Raw genomic sequence first — 21189 nt, forward strand, 5'->3', positions numbered from 1 at the left:
ATATTTGGACATTTCTTTCCATTTTGGCCACGCATTGTGGTAAAAATGCAAACAAATGCACAAATATGAAAACAAATAAATGCGCCCCTGGTGCCCTTTTGGCACCCGAGCCGGCATTGGGGCCAGATTTTTTTTTTCCTATTGGGGCATTTCTTCCCATTTTGCCAGCGATGCGCAGGCAAAATGGTAAATGTTTCCCCAAAATGAAGGGAAAAAGCACATTTACCCCTGATGCCGGCTCGGGTGCCGACAAGAGACCAGAACCGTGTTTATTTTCTTTTCCTTTTTGGATATTTCTTCCCATTTTGCCCACACAGCGCGGTCGAAATGGATAGAAATTCCCAACTATGAAAACAAATAAACGCGGCCCTTGTGCCCGCAGGGCCAGATTTTTTATTCTCTTTATATTTTGGCTTTTTATTAACATTATGCCTGCGCAGCGCCAGCAAAATGGAAATAAATGACCAAAAGAGGAAGAGGGAGTGGGACCTACCTTAATGTGTTGCTGCCGTCCTGCTGCACGCCTGCCTCCTGCACCAAGAGACTCCCTGTTCTTCCAACAGCCAATTGTGTTATCGTGGGGGGCAGGACAGGAAATCATGGATCAGAGAGTGGTGTGTGGCACCTCCAGCACGCAGCGTAGGCTGATCTGTTTTTTGTTTTTTTCTCGCTGATTGTGTGGAAACTGTTGGGCAGCCATGGTGGGACACGTAGCAGGCCTGCGGCATCCGGCGGTACCGGTCCGAAATGAGGGTTGCTGGTAGCCCCCATTTGGGCCTGGGTCAGCTCGGCCACCTCTAATCGTTATACGCTTGTCCCTGTGCTTTATTGCGTGGTCTCATTTAGCGGACCCATTTCATATTATAGCAAAATCTATGCCAAAACATGTCCCTCTCTGCACAGCACAAATAAAATAACAACCACCCCCACACTCCTGCTGTACAGGACACATCTCAAAATAACCCCTCTGGGCTGGGAAATCGCATCCTGCCCTCTGCTTAGATGAATACTCAAAGCTGGGTTTTTTTGTTGCAAAGTACCCCAATCAGACTTTACTGTAGATCAAATTCGATTGTCACTGGAGGAATAAGGGTGTTCATCAGCTCAGCCCTGATTCTGTGCTAAGCTCCTACCTTCCCCTCCTGGCCACGAGGCTGCACCAGCCTTCCCGCTCCTGCCAAGCCGTGCAACGACATCACGCTGATGACGTGCGAAACCTGAGTCAGCTGACTTCCCAGACCCGCATGTACGTGCCACCCACGTGATGACGAGCGAGCGCAGCGTTGCTAAGGTCCTTTTCTCGGATGGGAACTTGACACTACGATCGCTGAATCGGTGCTCGATTCTCTCCAACTGAATGAAAATGGCGGACGGCAGACGCGGCGGCGGCTCCGGCCGGGAGGGCGCAAAGGGGGCCGTACTGGAGAGCAAGCCCGACCTTTCCAGCAAAATGAGCACCGCCAAGAGGACTCTGAGCAAGAAGGAGCAGGAGGAGCTGAAGCGAAAAGAAGACGAGGAGGCGGCCGCTGAGATCTACGAGGAGTTTCTGGCCGCCTTTGAAGGGGGGGACGGCAGCAAAGTGAAGACCTTCGTTAGAGGTGGCATAGTAAATGCAGACAAGGAGGAGGAAGAGGCGGATGAAAAGCGAGGCAAGCTGTACATGCCTCCCTCTAGGCCTGCAGAGTCAAAGCTCCCACCACCCACTCTTGACAAACCCCCTTCAGTGGTGATGGTTGGGATCAAAAAGCCACCCCTGAAGAAAGGGGAGAAAGAAAAAGAAAAAAGCAACCTGGAGCTCTTCAAAGAAGAACTCAAGCAGATTCAAGAAGAGCGTGATGAGAGGTGGAAAACCAAGGGCCGGGCAAGTCGTTTTGAGCCACCGCCGTCTGAGGCCGATGGACAGCGCCCTTCCAGAAAAAATAAGTCAGCGGGGCTACTTGATATTTATGCACCTGGTTCTCATGATGCAGTAGATTCAACGACAACAAACCTTTACCTGGGGAACATCAACCCGCAGATGAACGAAAAGATGCTATGCCAAGAATTTGGACGGTATGGGCCATTGGCCAGTGTCAAGATTATGTGGCCGCGTACAGATCAAGAAAGGGCAAGGGACAGACATTGCGGCTTTGTTGCATTCATGAACAGAAAAGATGCGGAAAGAGCCCTGAAGAACTTAAATGGGAAGTTAGTACAGAACTTCGAGATGAAACTTGGTTGGGGGAAAGCTATACATATCCCACCGCATCCGTACTACATTCCGCCTTCAATGATGGAACATACGCTGCCACCTCCGCCCTCAGGATTGCCTTTCAATGCCCAGCCCAGGGAGAGGTTAAAGAATCCCAGTGCTCCGTTGCTACCACCACCCAAAAATAAGGAAGATTTTGAGAAATCCCTTTCGCAGGCCATTGTCAAAGTGGTCATCCCAACAAAGCGGAATTTACTGGCTCTCATCCACCGAATGATCGAGTTTGTGGTGCGTGAAGGGCCCATGTTTGAAGCAATGATTATGAACCGAGAGCTCAACAATCCCATGTTTGGTTTTTTATTTGAGAACCAAACCCCAGCGCATGTGTATTATAGGTGGAAACTGTTCACAATCCTCCAGGGCGATACTGCAACTAAATGGCGGACTGATGATTTTCGCATGTTCAAGAATGGCTCATTGTGGAGGCCACCGCCTTTAAATCCATATCTCCGTGGTCCATCGGAAGAGAAGGAGGCTGAGACCTTTGTTGAAGAGCCTATCAAAAAGGGTGCCCTCAGGGAAGACCAGAGGGATAAACTGGAGGAAATCTTGAGAGGGCTAGCACCACGAAAAAAGGATATTGGTGAAGCTATGGTTTTTTGTCTTAATCATGCAGAAGCTGCTGAAGAAATTGTCGATTGCATCTCTGAATCTCTGTCCATCCTTAAGACTCCACTTCCTAAAAAGATTGCCAGACTATATTTGGTCTCGGATGTACTATACAACTCGTCTGCTAAAGTTGCCAATGCTTCGTATTTTAGGAGATTTTTTGAAGCAAAACTATTTCAGATATTTACAGACCTCCACACTGCCTACCGAGCCATACCAGGCCATTTGCAATCTGAAAACTTTAAGCAACGAGTGTTGGCTTGTTTTAGAGCATGGGAAGACTGGACCATTTATCCCGACCCTTTCTTGATAAAATTGCAGAATGTTTTTTTGGGCCTTGCAAATGTGGATGGTAAAGAACCCGAGGATATTCCTGATGATCTAGATGGTGCTCCTATTGAGGAAGAACTGGATGGTGAACCATTGGACGACGTCGATGGTATCCCTATTGATGACATTGACGGAGTTCCAATTAAGATTCTTGATGATGATCTGGATGGTGTGCCATTGGATATTCCTGAGGAACCCAAAAAGAATGAGTCTATGTTTAAAGTTGCGCCATCAAAGTGGGAGGCAGTTGATGAGACCGAATTGGAATCGCAAGCAGTTACAACGTCAAAGTGGGAACTCTTTGACCAGCAAGAGGAATCAGAAGAAGAAAATGCTATCCCAAAAGAAGAACATGAAGATGATGATGATTCTCAGAGTTCAAAGTCTGATGAGAGTTACTATTCTAATCCAGTCAAAGAAGACGTTAATGAAACTAAATCCTACATCAAATTTACAGAAATGATTGAAGAAAAGCGGGCCAAGCTTCGGGAAATTGAGCTGAAAGTGATAAAGTTTCAGGATGAGTTAGAATCTGGAAAGAGGCCTAAGAAATCTGGTCAAAGCATAATGGAACAGGTTGAGCACTACAGGGACAAGCTTCTTCAGAGAGAGAAAGAGTTGGAAAAAGAAAGGGATCAGAAGGAGAAATTAGAAGCCAAGGTCAAAGAAAAGAAGGAAAAGGATGACGCCACTCCAACGAGGAAAGAAAAGAAAAGACGGCACAGTCCATCGCCTAGTCCTTCTCGTAGCACGAGTGGAAGACGAGCAAAATCGCCCTCACCAAAATCGGAGCGCTCTGAACGATCCCACCAAGAGAGTTCCCGTTCAAGGTCCTCTCACAAAGACTCCCCAAGAGATTCCAGTAAAAAACTTAACAGATCACCATCCTGTTCCAGAACACCCAAGAGATCACGAAGGTCACGATCCCGAACCCCTAAAAAATCCAGGTCCCCTAAAAAGTCCAGATCACCATCAAGATCTCCATATAGACCTCACAAGAAGTCGAAGAAAAGCAAACACTGACACAAGGCACATCTTTTTTTAAATGAAGCTGTCTCTTACTGGAAATGTTTTCTTTTTTTTTTGTACCTGAACAGTCCATTAAAAATCAACCCCAAAAAGGCATTCCTGACAGTTTTTTGTGAATGCTCTTCCATACTTGTCAGTAAATATTCTACATCTGTAGATCGTCATGGTAATAATATTGACCATTTACATTGTTTTGTATGGTGGAATGACCTTCGTGGAAACATTTTGTGAGATCTTATTACAGATGCTTAATGTTTTCTTTTAAAGTGTATCGTAGCATAACGAGACCGAAAAGAGACATGATGGGCTCAGGTTATTGACATTTGTTCTTGTTTGTGACCCTAGCACCTCCTCCAAAATAGGCTGTTTAAAAACACTGTAGACAAATTTGACTTGATTCGATAGCTCTTATGTGCCCCATGTAATTCAAAACTATTTACAATTTTGTTTTAAAATACTTTATTAACATGTTCATTGATAAATACCGAATTGATGGACTGCACTTATGTACAGCACACTGTATGGGGTGACCATCTCTAGAGGCTGTGCAGGTGCCACTTGCCAAACTATAGAACTGTTGTGAAACAGAAATCGAATTTAGTAATACTGTGGTGTCCACGGTTTGCAGGATCAACATACAGTGTATAGGTTATGTCCAGATAGCTGATTGTCAAGATGGTGTGCACACTGGTATAGTATACATTGTTGCGGCATCGTAGAGTTCTTGTTATGGATATATGCAGCTTATTGCTTTAATCCTTCTAGGAGGCACCAAGTCGTATAGACCACTTTTGTTGTAGAAAACATAATTTCATTCTTTGTGCAACTATACCCATTTATATTAAAAGACTCACAAGAAATACAGAACTGATCTGACAGCAGTAATATTTTGTTTCAAAATGTGCCATAGCATAACAGATGCTAAAAAGTGGCCTAGAGATGCATTTAGTCTTTGCAGACGGATCAGAGAACATGTAAAATACTTTTTCTATATACCAAGTCAGAAAGGCCACACCACCCACAAATCTATCTCAACTTCTGACTACCCGCCCACTGCACATTCAGTTGACTTCATATAACCCTATTACATTCCGTTAATTACTAAATTTGTAACGTTGACTCTCATCGTGATGCAACGCTTCTTCCTCCTTTGTAATCTAAGAATGATGTGTCGGATGGGGGTGTTGTCGGGATCAAAGGTTGAACAGTATTCATTTGTTCTTGTTTATAATGGTAGAGCTCCTTTTTAAAAAGGTCCAGTAAAAGTAATTAAAGAAAATGTGAACATAGTTAATAGTTTTTATGTACCTTAAGATTCTAAAGCTATTTTCAACAAGTTACACAAAGATTTTAGGAATTCCATTTGATGTTTTTATTTTAAAGAAGCATCCATCTTGATTTGTGTTGGAGGTACTAACTGCATTGCAAGTGACTTAAATTCCAAGATGACTGTCGTTTGAATTGTTACTGACAGTGGAACCTGGTGGAATCTGTTAGGTGGTCCTTTTAATTTGATTGCTGTTTCAACTGAATGCTATATGGGAGTTTCTTACCCACATAATTGAAGTCTAGCGTTCTGTACTATGTGAATGAGTAGGATGTAGCAGGCTGTGCAAAATATGGGTTTGAACTGTCCAGCTTTTTGTCAATGCGTATCTGATACTTGCTGCTTCAAAATTGAGTGGTGTTTTTTGGTGTCTTTTTTTTATTTTTCTATGTGGTTTCTTTTGCCTATTTATGAATGCAATGCAAAAATGCATAGTCCTGGTATTCCCATCATCCATTTATTCTATCGTATCTGTCTTAACAATTCCCCCATCCCCTCCAATATGAACTCCAAGATTTCCAAATCTCAAAGTAGGAACATTTTGCTAGGACAGTGGGAGTCGGGTACCAGCACACCAGGGTGTATTTTTAGAGGCATAGGAAGCTAATCAAGGATGTATACCATGCCTAAAATGCCACGTTTTGTTCCAAATAGATTGTAAAAAAAAAAGTGTAGTGTGAAAAGCTCTCCCCATTACTTTTCTCTTTCAGGTCATCAATTCGGGCTTTCCTGTATAAAGGTGTGCTGGGTTCAACAGAATGTGGCTAAATTGTGTGTTGGGTAGTGATTTCATGAAGCATGTCTATAGGGTACCCGATGTTCAAGCTTGTTCAGTGAGATTACATTATCTCATACAGGTGAGGTGATATATTTACAAATGAATACATACATTTTAGATGAACACAATAATCAAGCTACTGACGGTGTAAAAAATTGTGTTTTACCTCCAGCTTTGATACTTCCGTGCGGTTGTATTGTGAAGATAGTCCATCTGAAACTAGCCTAGTGACATTTTAAAACAGTGCATCGTCTAGCGTCTCAGGACCCTCCTGTCACAAGCCTCTCTCCATGTGCGGGCTCCTGCCACGGCCGTTCTTTTACCGCAGGCACCCTCCGCCATGCACCGGCTTCCCAAAATCCACGTACCCACCAACACATTTCTGCAGGCTACCCTGCCACAGTCCAACTGGCACATAGCAATGTCATGCTAAGAATAGACCTTCAGGGTCCTTTGTTGGTCAAATAGCTATTTTTTGTTGTTTTCATATATACTTCTAGCAGGTAATGTTTGTTGAGAGTAGCCGAGGAACCACGGTTGGGTATTGAGAATTGCAATCGTCCCTTCCCGCCCCCCTTCCTAGGTCAAATTAAGACCTGGTATTAATTTTAGAGTTTGTCTCATTTCTGTATGCTGATGCACTAAACAGCCATCTCCTGCCTCTGTGTGCTTCAGTGTTTTGGGAGGTGTCTCATCATGCCACTTTTTTGTGTGGGGGGGGCATATCCCATGATGTGGGCATGCAGTACTTGTTGACCAACTGAACAATGAAAAATCCTTAGGGAGCCTTAATAAAGACTTGCAGCTACCCTTGTGAAGTGGATAATGTGCTCTGCTGACCCGAAGAGGATAACTGGTCCCAATGTTCTGTCCAATGGGCAGTCTGGCATTGAAATGGCTAAGTGTAACCAAGGGTTAGTCTTAAAATGTTTATGAACCATGCATATGTACATGTAAAGGTTCATCTATATGAACTATAATTAATGTGCCCGCATTTACTGATATATAAACGAGTTCTTATTTGATTCACTTGCATATCCACTTGTTGCACTATTTACTTTCTATAACTGTCAGTTTGCCAAAAAAATTCTGCTTAACTTGGCAGTTCACATTTGATTAACAATAGTAGAGAATACATTTCTTTAAAAAATCTGATTGAATGGAACGTATCCTTTTTGTACCTGGACAAAAATGCATCGGAAATGGTATCTCGTTTAACACGATGCCAGTAGAAGGCTCCCCTGCTTTCTTAGTTTTCTCTGTTTCTCTTTCCGTAAAGAGTCCTTGGTGACCATAAAGCAAGGTAGGGGGAAGACGCCCATTGGCTTTCCAATGTCTTCTGCCTTCTATTAATGAGTAATTTCCTGTGCCTAATGTTGCCCCCGCAATTCCTAAAGTAAATCTGTGTCTAATTGGAGGGGTTTAAGGCTAGGACCAGGACGGCTGTGTAGTTCACTCGTTCATCAGCTTACCAGTCTCCCCTGTGCTCCAATTGCACATATTCATATTTGATGACTGCTGGGGTGGATTGAATTGTGATATACGTAGGCATGTGTGTCGGGAACAATGTCAGAAGAGGGTCTAATACTTTTGAAGTTTCTCAATGTTTTGTGTAATTTTTTACGCCAACATACAATCACTTCCTCTTGCATAATGCACTGTATTGGTGGATATATGGTTGCCTGGAGTGCTTGGAACCTGACTTTTCATTGTACTGGTCAGCATCTCCCATACATATATTGTTGGTGCTACTGTAAGATCTTGATCTGGAGTGTACACTAAAAAGAATGCTTTATGCAGCCCTAAACTATTTCCAAAGATGTCTTCTACTGAGTGACTGGAGCTTAAGGAGAGTAACGCTGCACTTGGGGCCATGCTCAAGTAGCCTCCAATCAGCTCCAAGTTAGAGGAGAGCTCTGTCTTATGACCTAAAAGCAAAGGTTCTTGTTGGGTGTGTTCAATGAGAGTTTGACTGCCTTTGATGCTTCTGAACCTTGTTCAGAGTAGGCCATTGTTGCCTTGCTTCCTTACTGTGTGCTACGGCCATGTTATTGCTGCATGTGTCTGATGCAGTGTACTCTTCTGATGCCTATGTTGGCTGGCTTTACCCCTGGAAATGTGGTGAAAAGCTGAGCTTCTAATCCTTTCTTGGTTTTGCCAGAGAAGGGCACTTCAAATGGTGGAACACTGCCCCTTAGAAGGGTGAAGAAATCTCGTGAGGGGGAGTTACGGTTCTATTTAAAATTAAATGCATTTTAAAAAGTGAGCCTTTCGGCTGCCTTAATGTGAAAAATATTAGTAGGTCTTTCATTTTGGTTGGGCGGACCCAATATTTTGTTTACCCCAGCATGAATGTCGCAGCATAAAATGTGTGGAGGGCTCTGACTTTCAGGAAAACCCAAAATTGGAGGGTCTTAATTTGTTTTTTACCATCAGGAAATCTGTCTTCTGTACAGTAACCCAGTGGCCTTTTTTCTTGTCAAGAAAATGTATCCTTGCATCTAAAAGCAAACAATCAATGCCAGAATGAAAAAGGCAAAAGCTAGACTCCTGACGCTAAGACGGTAAATAATTTCTAATTATTAAACCCAGTGGTCTTCATGTTATCCACCTTGGAAGGGTGAATGCACGAGTTGCTCCGGTTTCAAACATGTAATCTAGTGTGTGCACACTCTTCAACAGGCACATATGTTCCATTTTGTTATCATCAGGAAAATTAATCCTACGTATAGCAGGATACATTAGTAACGAATATTTAAAGACATGAACGTGCGAACTCATTGGGCGGGTCTTGCCAAACTGGACTCTGCGTGAAGAATGCTGGAGTTTGTTTGACCGTAACCAACACAGGTGCCTGTGCATTATTGCACTAAATTGATAAAGTAGACATTGGAAATCTCTGGCGAGAGATGGTGTGAGATCGAAGCAGGTGGATATTTCACATTCAGTTATATGATTAGTGAAGGGAGACATGGTCGACATGTTTACTTTCAGACAGGAAGTAGCTTCAGCTGAACTCTGTCAGAATTCCAGTCATCAGCCTGTTCCTTGTTAGTTTTTAACAATTGCTGCCCAATGGCAACGTTACATTCGAAAAGGGTTGCTCATAGAGCCCGACCAGAGTGCATTTAAGGGCTCATTGAGGTCGGAAATTGGGATGGTACATTTAGTCTATAGCGATTTGCAAAGCCATTGCTGATTTTGACTCTGTTTGGAAAAGAAAATGAAGCACAGTACCACTCCTTTAAACAAAATGTGAAACTCATCACCGAGAGGAGTACGTTTCATATATCCATATTTAATTTACAAATGTAGCTGTTGGCATTTTTCATCAGTCTTCATAGCCAGTGTTGTCCTGTTTTGATTGGGTGGTCTTGAGTTATTTGTTTAGAGTAGTATTGTGGGTCTGTTCGCCTGTTATGAAATGGGTATGATTACAAGCGGTACTTTAAAGATTGGATGATGCTTATTTGATTTTTGTTGTTGAAGGATTGCACTTGATGTTGACAGTTTCATTTTCATTGCATGTTTAGCAGATGCCTGTTACTCCTATTTACAACTGCAACCCACATGTCTGTTTTGGAAAATAGCACAAACAATGAGACCATTTATTTTTGTATTTAAATGCAATATGCCTATATCTTTAAGCACACTGTTTTCGAGACTGAGTTTCGATGTGCATGTTTGTAGGTCTTTGCTTTCAATTGTCGTCTCGCAGATCAATGTGTTTTCTATACAGGTGTAGGCAGACTTCAGTAAGATATTATACAAACATGACATGTTGTCAAATACCATTGGTGAGCTGTGGAGCTTGTTCTAGTTTTTTAACCTGGTCTCTGTACATTTCCTATGCCATTAGGAATCTAGTACTTCCTAGTTCTAGAAAGCAATGCGAGCTGTCCCTATACCTCTTTAGAAAGGCTGGTCCAGTTTCAATATCCATGAATCTAAACTGATCTACTAACATATTGCACAGCATCTCTTTTTTTCCCTTTACAATAGTTTTTGTGAAAAATGTTTTCAATTTGAAAAAGACAGACAAACATTTATATCTAAAACATCCTGTGACACTTTGCCCACTTAAAATTCTCCCCTAGCCCTCGTACATTAAAAAGAACCCACACCTATCCCTCATGCCCTAAAACAACGTGTATAGTTTTGCTGGTTTAGATAAACCTGTCATAAGCAACTGTAATATTTATATTAAGGGATACAGTAATTGTGTACTATAATCTGGATACAAGTAGAATGGTAAACTATTAAGTGTACTCTTGGAAGAACATGATGGCTGTATATTTCATAAGCAGGTGCCGGAAGTAGCTCCTGGCTTTCAGGATTTCGATCTGTCCAGGAGTTACTCATCGTGATCCAGGGGTTGTTCAAGTCCATTCTCCTGAATGGAGTGCCTGTAAATGGCAGGACTTTTTGATATTGCCAAACTGGCATGCACCTAAAAATGCCATTTGTCGAACCCGTTTCCATTGCTGTTCTGTCTTGTACTCTTATCTCTTGCCATGTTGCTTTTCATTCTTCCCGTTTTATGCTCCGAAAATTGCTTTCCATTTTGATTCCTGGCTTTTCTTTGTTGCTACTACCTCTTTTATTCTCTACCCAAGTTTGCTGCTACTTCACTACTTTGCCACTACAACTGTTATTGGATTTTTTCTCGCTTCCTGCCACAAAGTTTACATCTCGCTGCCGCCTTTCTCGCAATTGCTCCTGCAGAATGAGATGCTAATACACAGTAGGTAACTAATCTAACTTCCAGGTCAGATAGAACTATAACTTTGCATCCAGTATGTTTGACAATTCATGCTTTACATGTCTTCTCATTACTACTGCACTGTCTATACGGATTCCCAGACAGTTATTGTATGGAGCTCCTAATCTAGTCGTGTACTATCTAGGTGCAAACGGCTCCTAGAATTTGAAACCCTGTATTTGGCGCAACATCAGTCTATATTCCCTGTGTGATTTTTGAATGCTAAATGAACGTTTTGAGCCCTATCCCGGCACTTTGTTCCCATCCCCCCTCAAAACATTCCGAGTTGGATGTTTATTTTTGGGGAAGGTCTTTTAGCCAAACACATTGGCATCACAGAAAAGTGATATTTCCATTGGCATCCTCCAAACATCTCCATAGCTAAAGTCATGCGTAAATAGTTTTTCATGCCTAGCTATATATTCCTACATTTTATCTGTATATATATATATATATATATATATGTTTACTTTGTGTTACTGGTTTGCATCATTGTGGCTAGACACCACTATGCATGTATATATACATTTTTGTGTTGTCGGTATATGGTGTCTACCAGAGACCTGAAATGCACTCTTTCAGGGAATAAACCAGTAAACCTAAACTAACGCTGTGCATCATCAGAACTGGTGATTATCCTTTGCAGTAAATACTACTGCGTTGCAAGCAGGTGTGATGGCAAAATCACGAGAAAGACTTCAAGTCCGAAATGCCTCTGCTACTTCACTTATAAGGATGGTTCAGCGTGCCCTATTAAAGAATGTCGCCAAGAAGATGAGAGGAATTTTCTTGTGATTTTGTTATTACACTTATTGGGTTTTTATAATGCGCCTATACACAATGTGTTTCAAGGCACAAGCTATATGTACTTGCTTAAAATATAGTAGTAAATATGATAAAGGATCGTCACCAGTTCAGATGATGCACATCGTCAGTTTTAATGGTTTGCATCAAACGTACATAATTATTCAATACAATATATATTATTTAGTGCTTACATTACAATACCTCAGTGAAAACCTGATTTCCTAAAATTCATTTAGACCAAAATGATTCAGATTTTAAGACACTTGGAAGAAAAATAAACTCCTAACCTGGATATTTCATACTGTTTCGTTTTCTTTTTAATCTTCCCTCTACGACTAAGCGTTCCCTTGGTATGCCTTCTCTAACCTCTAAGCTTTGCCGGGTTGGCATAAGATTTAAACAAAAAGACAGGTGCTCTTTTATACAGTGCCACGCAGGAAAGAACTTCACATATTGTTGGATCTTCAATGGTTTGAAGATAGTTTTCAATTGTTATATATTCTACTTATTGGCCCCCAAAAGCGTTATATTTACCTTCAAGTCCAATATGACTACTTTCTTTTTTTACATCATGAATTGAAACTCATTAATATCTGCAAACTGATGAATTCCAAACAATCAGTGTCAAACTAATTTGAAAGGCTTTTCTCGCACATCAATGCCATATCATAAAACATATATTTAAAAAAGTAATTCCGGTTTGGCTGAGTAGACTTCATAAAAATCTCAATCTTCGTAGCATGCATTGAGAGTATTGCAATAACAATCCCAGTTCTCATTATCAAGTTTATTTGGAGTTGCATGTAGAAACAATCCATAAAACCATTACAAAATACGTACAAATATTACACCATAAATGCATAGCATTTTGGTCATCACAATGGGTACAATAAGTAGAAAAAGTTGCTGAATAGCTTCCTTGGTCGGTGTATTAAGTTGGGACAATGTATCAAACTGTCATTTCCCGTGACCAGTAATATTTTTAAGTATGTAAGTAGTGACCAGCCCACTTGGGGTATGCTTGCCCATAACAAATACGTTAGCGCAGGCCGGTATTGCACAACACCCAGTTCCCTTCGTAAAGGTCGTATAAACCGGTTTGTTGCTTTAACATATGCAGGGCAAAACAGAATCTGGTGCACCAGGTCCTTTGATGCTTTGCAGATTGGGCAGGGTCTGTCCGCACCTCTCCCCTGGCTCATGCTGCCACCCCAGCCTTTAGTGGGATGCAGTTAAACCTCGCCCTTTGTTACGAGGACCCTGTCTCTAGGAGACTCTGCCCATAGTAGATAATCCTGTACACCCCATGGGACATAATAGTCAAGAAGCCACAATTTCTTGGCTTCATAATTTCCCTACTTTCTCTATCCCGGTGTACAGACTCTCGAAAGCAGACCGTCCAATGATTTATTCCTCCCCCGGAGAGCACACTGTTGGGTGGATACAGGTTTGTACACTTTAACTTGGCCAGCTGTTTCCTGATGTTGGCCAACCACGGGATCTTGCCGCCCTGGTCCTTAATTATCGGATAGATGATCAATTCATAGGTCAGTGTCGCCCTGCCATTTCCCCATAGCCTGAGCCAGTGTAATACCGGCTGCATGCAGGTCATGTCCCTAATTTGCAGCCCAATTCCGTCTGAACTCCAAAGTTAGGTGCGGAACTTGGCATCCCTGGGAGGTTTTTCATAAATTGGTTTTCTAGGGTCTGGATCACATTTACACTGAAATGACCCCACAGCTCCATCCCAAATTTGGCTACTGAAACTGCTTGTGTTTTGTACAGCTGAAGCAAGGGGGGGGAATATCGGTTTTGCCTTAAAAATGGCATTGCTCTTGAACCCCCACCCAGAGCCTGTTTGAACTGGAAAGCTTTTTTATTCACATGAGCTGAGGCGCCCCTGTAGGTGGAAAATCTGGCACTCAAATAATCAAAGTGGTGCACCCTGGGAATCACAGTAGACCTACAAAGCATGGCCCTGAAGTTGAGCCTTTGTTGCCCCAGCCAGCATGATAACACTGCAGACTTCGCTGCGTTTACCACCAGATCCAGGACCTTCATGAAGGTGGTATATTCCATTATGAGGGCCTGCAGAGCCCTTTGGGTATGGGCCATCAGAACGGAATCATCTGCATACACCAAAACAGGTAAGGGCCGATTACCCAGCCTTTTGCGACATCTGGGGTTGACCCCAAAAGGTGCTTATAGAGACCATATGTATACAAACAGAACAGGAGGGGCACCAGCACACAACCTTGGCGCCCCCCCAATTCAACTTTAAAGGAGCTTGTGCAGCGCCCACCAACACCGCTCCTCACACAGTGTTACCATGCAACCTCGCCAAAAGGTCAACCAGAGCTCCCGGGTAGTCCATCGACCTGAGCATAGCTCACAGCTTTGTGCGGTTGACCTTGTCAAACGCTATGCTTGGGTCCATGAATGCCATGTATATGGGCTCCTCCTTCAGATGGAGTGAGTGAGCCAGTCAGTACCAGGTTAAGATTAAGTGTCTGTTCTGTTGTACCTAGCTCTGGTCTAAATCCTAACTGGACCTTGGAGAGTACCCTGCTACTCGCAATCCAGTCTTCCAGTCAGGCCAGTATAGCCTTTCCCAATATTTTGAAGATTGAATCTAAGAGTGAAATGGGGCAAGCCCGATATCCCTTCATATAAATAGCCTGGAGTTACTGGCATAGACCAGGTGGTTGGAATTGCTCTACCGCCTGACCATATATATATATACACACACCACACACACAGAGACAGACACAGTCTCTCTCTCTCTCTCTCTCTCTCTCTCTCTCTCTCTCCCTCTCCCTCTCCCTCTCCCTCTCTCCATCTCTCCATCTCTCTCTCCATCAACATACTTCCAAACTCTTCCTGTTCTCCGATTCCCTGACGGCAGGATAACAAGTTCACTCGAACTTGACACTTCTGCCTTTTTTTTAAAAATAATTCCTCCTTCCTGTCATCCCTCCATTAAAGCCTGCGCCTGGATGTATCAAGCAATATTTCCAACGGATATACCTGGCTCTACGCGTTCCCCCACAGTTGACTTAATACACGATTTAATGGGGAAGTGATCACTGCAGATGTCAGAGAACCTCAAACCCTGTTATAAGTCCCCAGTTTATTGCCGAAACACAAAAAGAATCTGTTGTGGAGCTGCCTAATGCAGAAGAGCAGGTGGCTCTGCCAGGCGTATCCCCGGCCAACCGCCCATTTGTGGTCCGTAATCCCCACTCATGAAGATAGTGCCACAGGCGCAAACCTTCCGCACAAAGCCTGGTATCCATCATGATGGGCGGAGGTATCGCGGCCACAACATCTTCTGTGGTACCACACCCCAATTTTGCATTAAAATCGCCACTGACAATCCAGCACACAGTCCCCAGAGGGAACCTTGCAGATGGTTTCCTCTAGCGTAAGGCTTAAGATGCCCAGTTTTTCCTCATATTGCTTGTGGGAGCTATTGTAGAAATGTAACTACTACAAGGTCCGCTTTGCCTGATCTACACATTTTGACCACCAGGAAGCAGGGCACAGGGTTTGCCAGAACCACCTGCGCACTCTTCAAATATGGTGTGACCAGGATGCACAGTCCCCCATAGCTTCTACCTCTCTTGTACCTCTCTTGTTTGTCTCCACCACCCACTGATACGATACAAAGCCATCAACGCTAATTCCTTCGCTGGACCATGTTTCTTGGAATAGAACAATGTCAATCTGGCTGATTACCCTTGTGACTCTGTGCATGCTAATCGAGATTTTATTCCAGCCACATTCCATGACAGTAATAGCATGGTATTTTCCATGGGCTCCACAACAGGGTATGCCCTGAGCAACAGTGTGCCCCACCTCTTGTGGAGGTAAAAGGTGCCCAGGAGCAGACTCCGGGGACTGGCATCATTCCATGTCAGTGAGACAGGCCAATTGATTCTGAGATACTGCTGGGCCAGGGGCACTACCACCCAGTCTGATGCCCCCCCCCCCCTCATGCTTTGGGTCATACCATATGAGGGTGATGATTGGACCACTTTTTACGGGGTCCGACCAGTGCCTGTGGACCTATTTAAATGATTGTGGCTTGTGGCCCTGGATGTTATCCCTCGTTTCTCCCTATCTTGGGGATAGGAAAAATTGAACGGGACCAACCAAGCCCTGCGATTATGACTGGAGGTACCCAAATTGTACTCTATCTGGTACTTGGTCACGTGTATTTTTAAAGGTTAGCACCACACCGTCACCCACTATTGACTTGTCCTTGGAGCCCACCCAGGGAGTTCTATGAGCCAGTATGATCATTCGGGTGTCTGAGATCGCCCTCAATATGTGAATTAACCCACTGCGCTGATGTATTAATCAAAGCCCCACAGTCTTCGGAGCACCCTGTAGCCGGAGTGGATACATTTAGTATTACACCTACTAATGGTAATGCTTCCGGGGGCAACTGCAGGGAATATTGCTTTGGGTCTACCCTGTCCTGTACTTGTGCCACAGTTCTCCTAGTTATTTGTTTGGTCTGAGTTGCTTGGGGGTTCCAAGCATGAGATTAATGGCTGGGAACACTTTAACATCTGGGGTGGAATAAATCAGCTTGGAGGATGGCCTACCAGGGCATGTATCTCCACGGGGACCACAGGTCCTTTACCCCAGGTCTGTTCCCCATTTGGTCCACCGTTTCTTTCCAAGGCTTCCTCCTGATCACTCCTCCCTGGGCAATTATTGGCCAAACCTAGCTTACCCTTATTGCTCAGTGCCTCCACCTCTTCTTTTTTTTTATTGTGCTCTCACCTGGTCGTCCAAGATCGACAGGGTGTTCATGATATCTGTTTTGAAGGTTATCAGAAAATTCATAGCTAATGACAGTGATTCATTATTTAGGTCCTCCACAATCCTCACGCCTTGGGTGCTTAATAATGCCATTACCCCTGAGGGGGGTGGGTGGTGCTAAAACCCTCCTGGAGAGCATTATTCTGATCAGTCTGGTCCTTGGCATACATTACTGTGGATTTGTGTTTGAGCCGTGGGATCCCCGTCCACACTGGGCAGCATACCTGTCAGTGGCCTAGGGGTAGGGTTAATCCTCTCCCCCCTGAGCTGTTCTTATTGCCCCGTGTCTGTATGTAGTGTGTGATTTAAGCAGGGTGGCCTGTCTACCTATGGAGCTAATTGCAAACTCAGCCACCCTAATCGCCTCATCCAGGTGAATTTTGTTTGGAGGTAGGAGTCCAAATTCCCACCCATCTCACCTAGCGGGACCCCAGACACACCCTCCGATGCCACTGTTTTCTCCATTAAATGGAGAATTTTCTTTAACCGTTCTGACTTTTCTAGAAAGCACGGTTCATCAGTTCTCTTAGCCCACAAGGATTACCATTAGGGAACCTAATTCAGAAGTAACCCTTTTATTCACTGCCAGGCCCCTGTGATGGAGAGCACGCTTGCAGCCCTCAATGAGCCCACTAATAGGGGGGTGGGGTGGGGGGTGAGCCTATCAGTAAGGAACCCTGAACTGCCACAGGTAGGGGACCCTCCAAGTGCAGAGCCCCAATGTACAGTCCCTTGGAGCACCCTTTCACACATTAACACAAAATCCAGTCATCTATGGCTGGTTGGCAGGGAACGCCCGACAGCTTAAGGAGCTGCCTTAGTCTGTATTTGATGCAAGCTGTTTGACCAAAATGAGCAGGTGTGCAAATATGCAATAAGAACAACTTCATCAACATGTTCTGGTCAAATTGGAATCCAAAATGGGACGGGCGTAGGACCCGAGATCGAATGCAGACAGAGGAAGAAATGCAGATAGTTCATCAAGTTTTTAACAAGGCGATGATAAGAACCGAGGACGTCAGCCTGTGGTTGCAATTGCCATCGCCCTTGATATACAGTATTTGGCCATTTTCCCCAGCAGTCTATAGCTGCGCCTGGAATACTGGATGCCAGATCAAAAATCCAACCCCAGTTCTCATTCACACAGGTCGCTGTGGGTGGTTTCGCAGTGATTTTTAGCTGTAGCCGTGGAGTACACAACCTATGGGCTCTCACCCATCGAAGAGCAGACTCCAGAGGTCCCAATTCCATGTTCAGGCCTTCTTATCCCAGGACTAGCTTGAGTGTTAAAGACCTGGGTCCAAGGATATATCCCCCCCCCACTGCAAGGGACGACTCCTTGCAGATTTTGCCTTTAAAACACAACCCACAGCGTGGCCATGCACTACAGCACAGACAGCGGCACCCTTTCCCGCGCTCTGGCTTCGCCGCAAGGGTGAATTGAAGTGGGTTTTAACCCTTCTGTTTTTTTGCTGGGTTACAATGCAAACTGGACACAGGCACACCAGCACGGACAGGGGCACCCTTTCCCGCGGCAGGCTACATCTTGAATAGGTGTCCACTTGGGTAGTTCCAGTAATGCTTTGTAATTTCGACCTTCCCAGAGAATTAAAGTCATCACTAGGATTTTGGATTCAGTGCTATACAGTCCCGTAGGTAAACATTTCTACAAATATAACTTCATAAGTGGTAATAAGGTAAAACACCCATATTTATGATTCCAACTTTTTATTAGACTTAGTATTGGTGGAAATTTTAACATCTATGAATATGAAACCCCCAAGTATTAAACAAACTTTGTTGATGTACCAATAAAAACCATGACATACAAATAGGTAGACCGGGCTCAAAGTGTGCACTCGCCATTGGTTATTGATAATTGACTCTTTGCAAGTAGGACATGATGTGCTCTGTGTAGGGGAAGAACCAGGGTGGCGAATGACTGTCTTGCTAATAGCTTGCAACTTGCACTGCTTACCCCTGTTTTATACAGAGAGCACACTATACCTACCATGGTAAGGAAATTCATTCTTGCACATAAACCTTTCTTCTGTGATTCAAGCCGCGGGTGTGGTGATATTTTAAAAGCAGGACACTGCCCAACATTTAATGACATGTAGAATAAAAAAGAATTACATGGCCACCAGGAATAAAAAATAAACGATACCCGGGTCTCCTGAACAGAGGTGTTGCACGGAGGAAAGGGCATGTGCCCCACAGGCAGCAGAGACAATTGCTGAAGTGAGGGGCTGAAAAGCGTGCCAGGCAAAGGGCGGGGTTTGGCAGAGAGCCTCAGAACAGGAAGGAGTGGAGCAGAAGATGAGGTGAGGGCCCTGTGTAGGCTTACATTTTCTTGATTTGTACATTTAGAGCGCGGCAGCAGAAACTGCATATGGGCGCAGATTTTTCCAGCATATGAAAATCGAAAAAAGGAATTATTACTTGAATAGAAACTAGACAAGGAAATAAGGTCGGGGAGGGGGGCGGGGGGACTAAGCATGAAGAGCAAGATCGATATGTTTTTAAGAGCCTTTAAAAAGAAAAAGAGTATGTGGAAGAGCATTCTGCTTGTGAGGGTCGATTACAGCGAAGCACCTATCTCCTCCCCAGTGGGAGGGAATGGTTTAGAATATTCTCAGATATATATATATATATATATATATATATATATATATATATATATATATATATATAGGGAGGGGGGTTGTCCACGCATACACTTGAAAACCAGACCAAGTATTTTAAATTCACTTTTCTAACTGGCAACCAGTGGAGTGATATTTGAAGACAAGAGGCAGGGAAGACTTAAGCACTCCAAAGATGAGGTGTCTTGTGGTGTTTTGAGCGGCCTGCGTACTAGAACAATGTCTTTACTGAATGGAAGCTAAATTAGCATTCAAATAATCATGTTTGGAGTTAACCAAAGTACCAACCGCAGCCTGATCATTGTCGGATTAAATTGGATGGCATGGGGAAGTAAACGTAGTCTATAGAAACAGTGGGGGTACCACCCGGGTATGCACGTGGGGGTCTGGTATAGCCTTGTTTATGTTTTGTGTCGTAACTTCCTATTTTTGACAAATCGGCAGTCTCCTGAAATCGCCTATACTGTTAGCACATGGCTGGAACCTGCTACACCCCAGTGCAGAGCAAATATTTGGGGTTGGTCAAATTTCACTATTGCCAGTACACCCCAGACGGCTATGCTGATCACGGGGAAACATTTCAGCCCACCAACTGTTATGGGGCTGGAGCCAATGCTGCACATACAAACACACTTTCACAAATATATATGCATAAAATGGTCTCTAGACTATATCCCCAACTTATTTGTTCACAGCCCAAAATGGACTGCCAAAATGCATCCCAGGTTTTTCCTCTTGGGTGCAAAGGAGGTGAGCATAACAAACGGAAGGGGAGGAATGGGTTTGTGCTGAAGCATCCAGCAGATGATTCAGGCCCAAAAAAATACTCTGGGTCTTGCCAGCAGTGAGTGAAGAAGTTTATTCGTAATCATCCATTGAAGCACTTCAGATGTACAATATTGAGAAAAGAACCCACTGGGTTATTACCTGCACGTACATCTTACATGAATATCATCAGCATAATAATGGTATTGCAGATTAAAGTTAGGAAAGATGGACATGAGAGGTAGAATGAATATATAATATATATGAGAAGCCCTGGTGGATTCTGCGGGGAAAATGTAATGACATCCGAGAATCAGCTCCCTAATGAAATAAAACCCATTGAAAGTGGTCCTTTAGAAAAGAACAAAACCAGCCTAGACCATGTTCAGAAACTCCTACAACTGCTGAAAGCCTACACGACAGTCCACCTAAGTCCACTGTGTGAAACGCTGCAGATACACCCATCATGATTAACAGTCAATGCAACTCGTCTGCAAATTTCAAAAAAGCCCAGACTGTCTGCAAGATAGTTTCCTTACCATGTAAAATGTGAAAAACCAAACTGAAAACGACGTAGAAGGTGGAACATTTGCACATGATCTCGCAATTGGGATGTGACCACCTTCCTCAAAATCTTGCTCCGTTAAGAGGGAGCTCATCTGTTGCGACATCTTTCTTGTCTTAACTTTTCCTTTCGTAGCTTCTCGCTGTCCTGAATTCCTTTCCCTTGGATTCCTCATGTTTTTCGTCTTTCTGCATTTCACCTGATACATTTTCTCTTTGTCACTCTTGCTGTGAGAACTATATCATCCGGACCTCTTTTCTGCTTATTGATGCCATGGTTCGGGTTCCTACGGCTTTTACTTGGTGCAAAAAAGTACCCATTGCAAAAACATATCGATTGTATATAAAATATGTTTACTCATCTCGTCCAAAATATACTGCCATTAGAAATGCTCCCTACAAATAATTGCACTCCTAATTTAAACAAAAGATAGGGAGTCAAATGTTTGCAAATCAAAATCGTGTTTGGAGCCTACCCTACAAGGCAGC

The 21189-nt window shown here is 43.6% G+C and overlaps 1 pseudogene; it reads left to right on the plus strand.

Moving 5' to 3' along the window:
- The first annotated feature begins 1305 nt into the window (after positions 1-1305).
- Positions 1306-7349, plus strand: LOC138566190 (U2 snRNP-associated SURP motif-containing protein pseudogene; annotated as a pseudogene).
- Positions 7350-21189: the final 13840 nt, after the last annotated feature.

This window comes from Ambystoma mexicanum, chromosome 2p (assembly GCF_040938575.1).
Source record: "Ambystoma mexicanum isolate Mex_15411 chromosome 2p, UKY_AmexF1_1, whole genome shotgun sequence".
Classification (NCBI taxonomy): Eukaryota; Metazoa; Chordata; class Amphibia; order Caudata; family Ambystomatidae; genus Ambystoma; species Ambystoma mexicanum.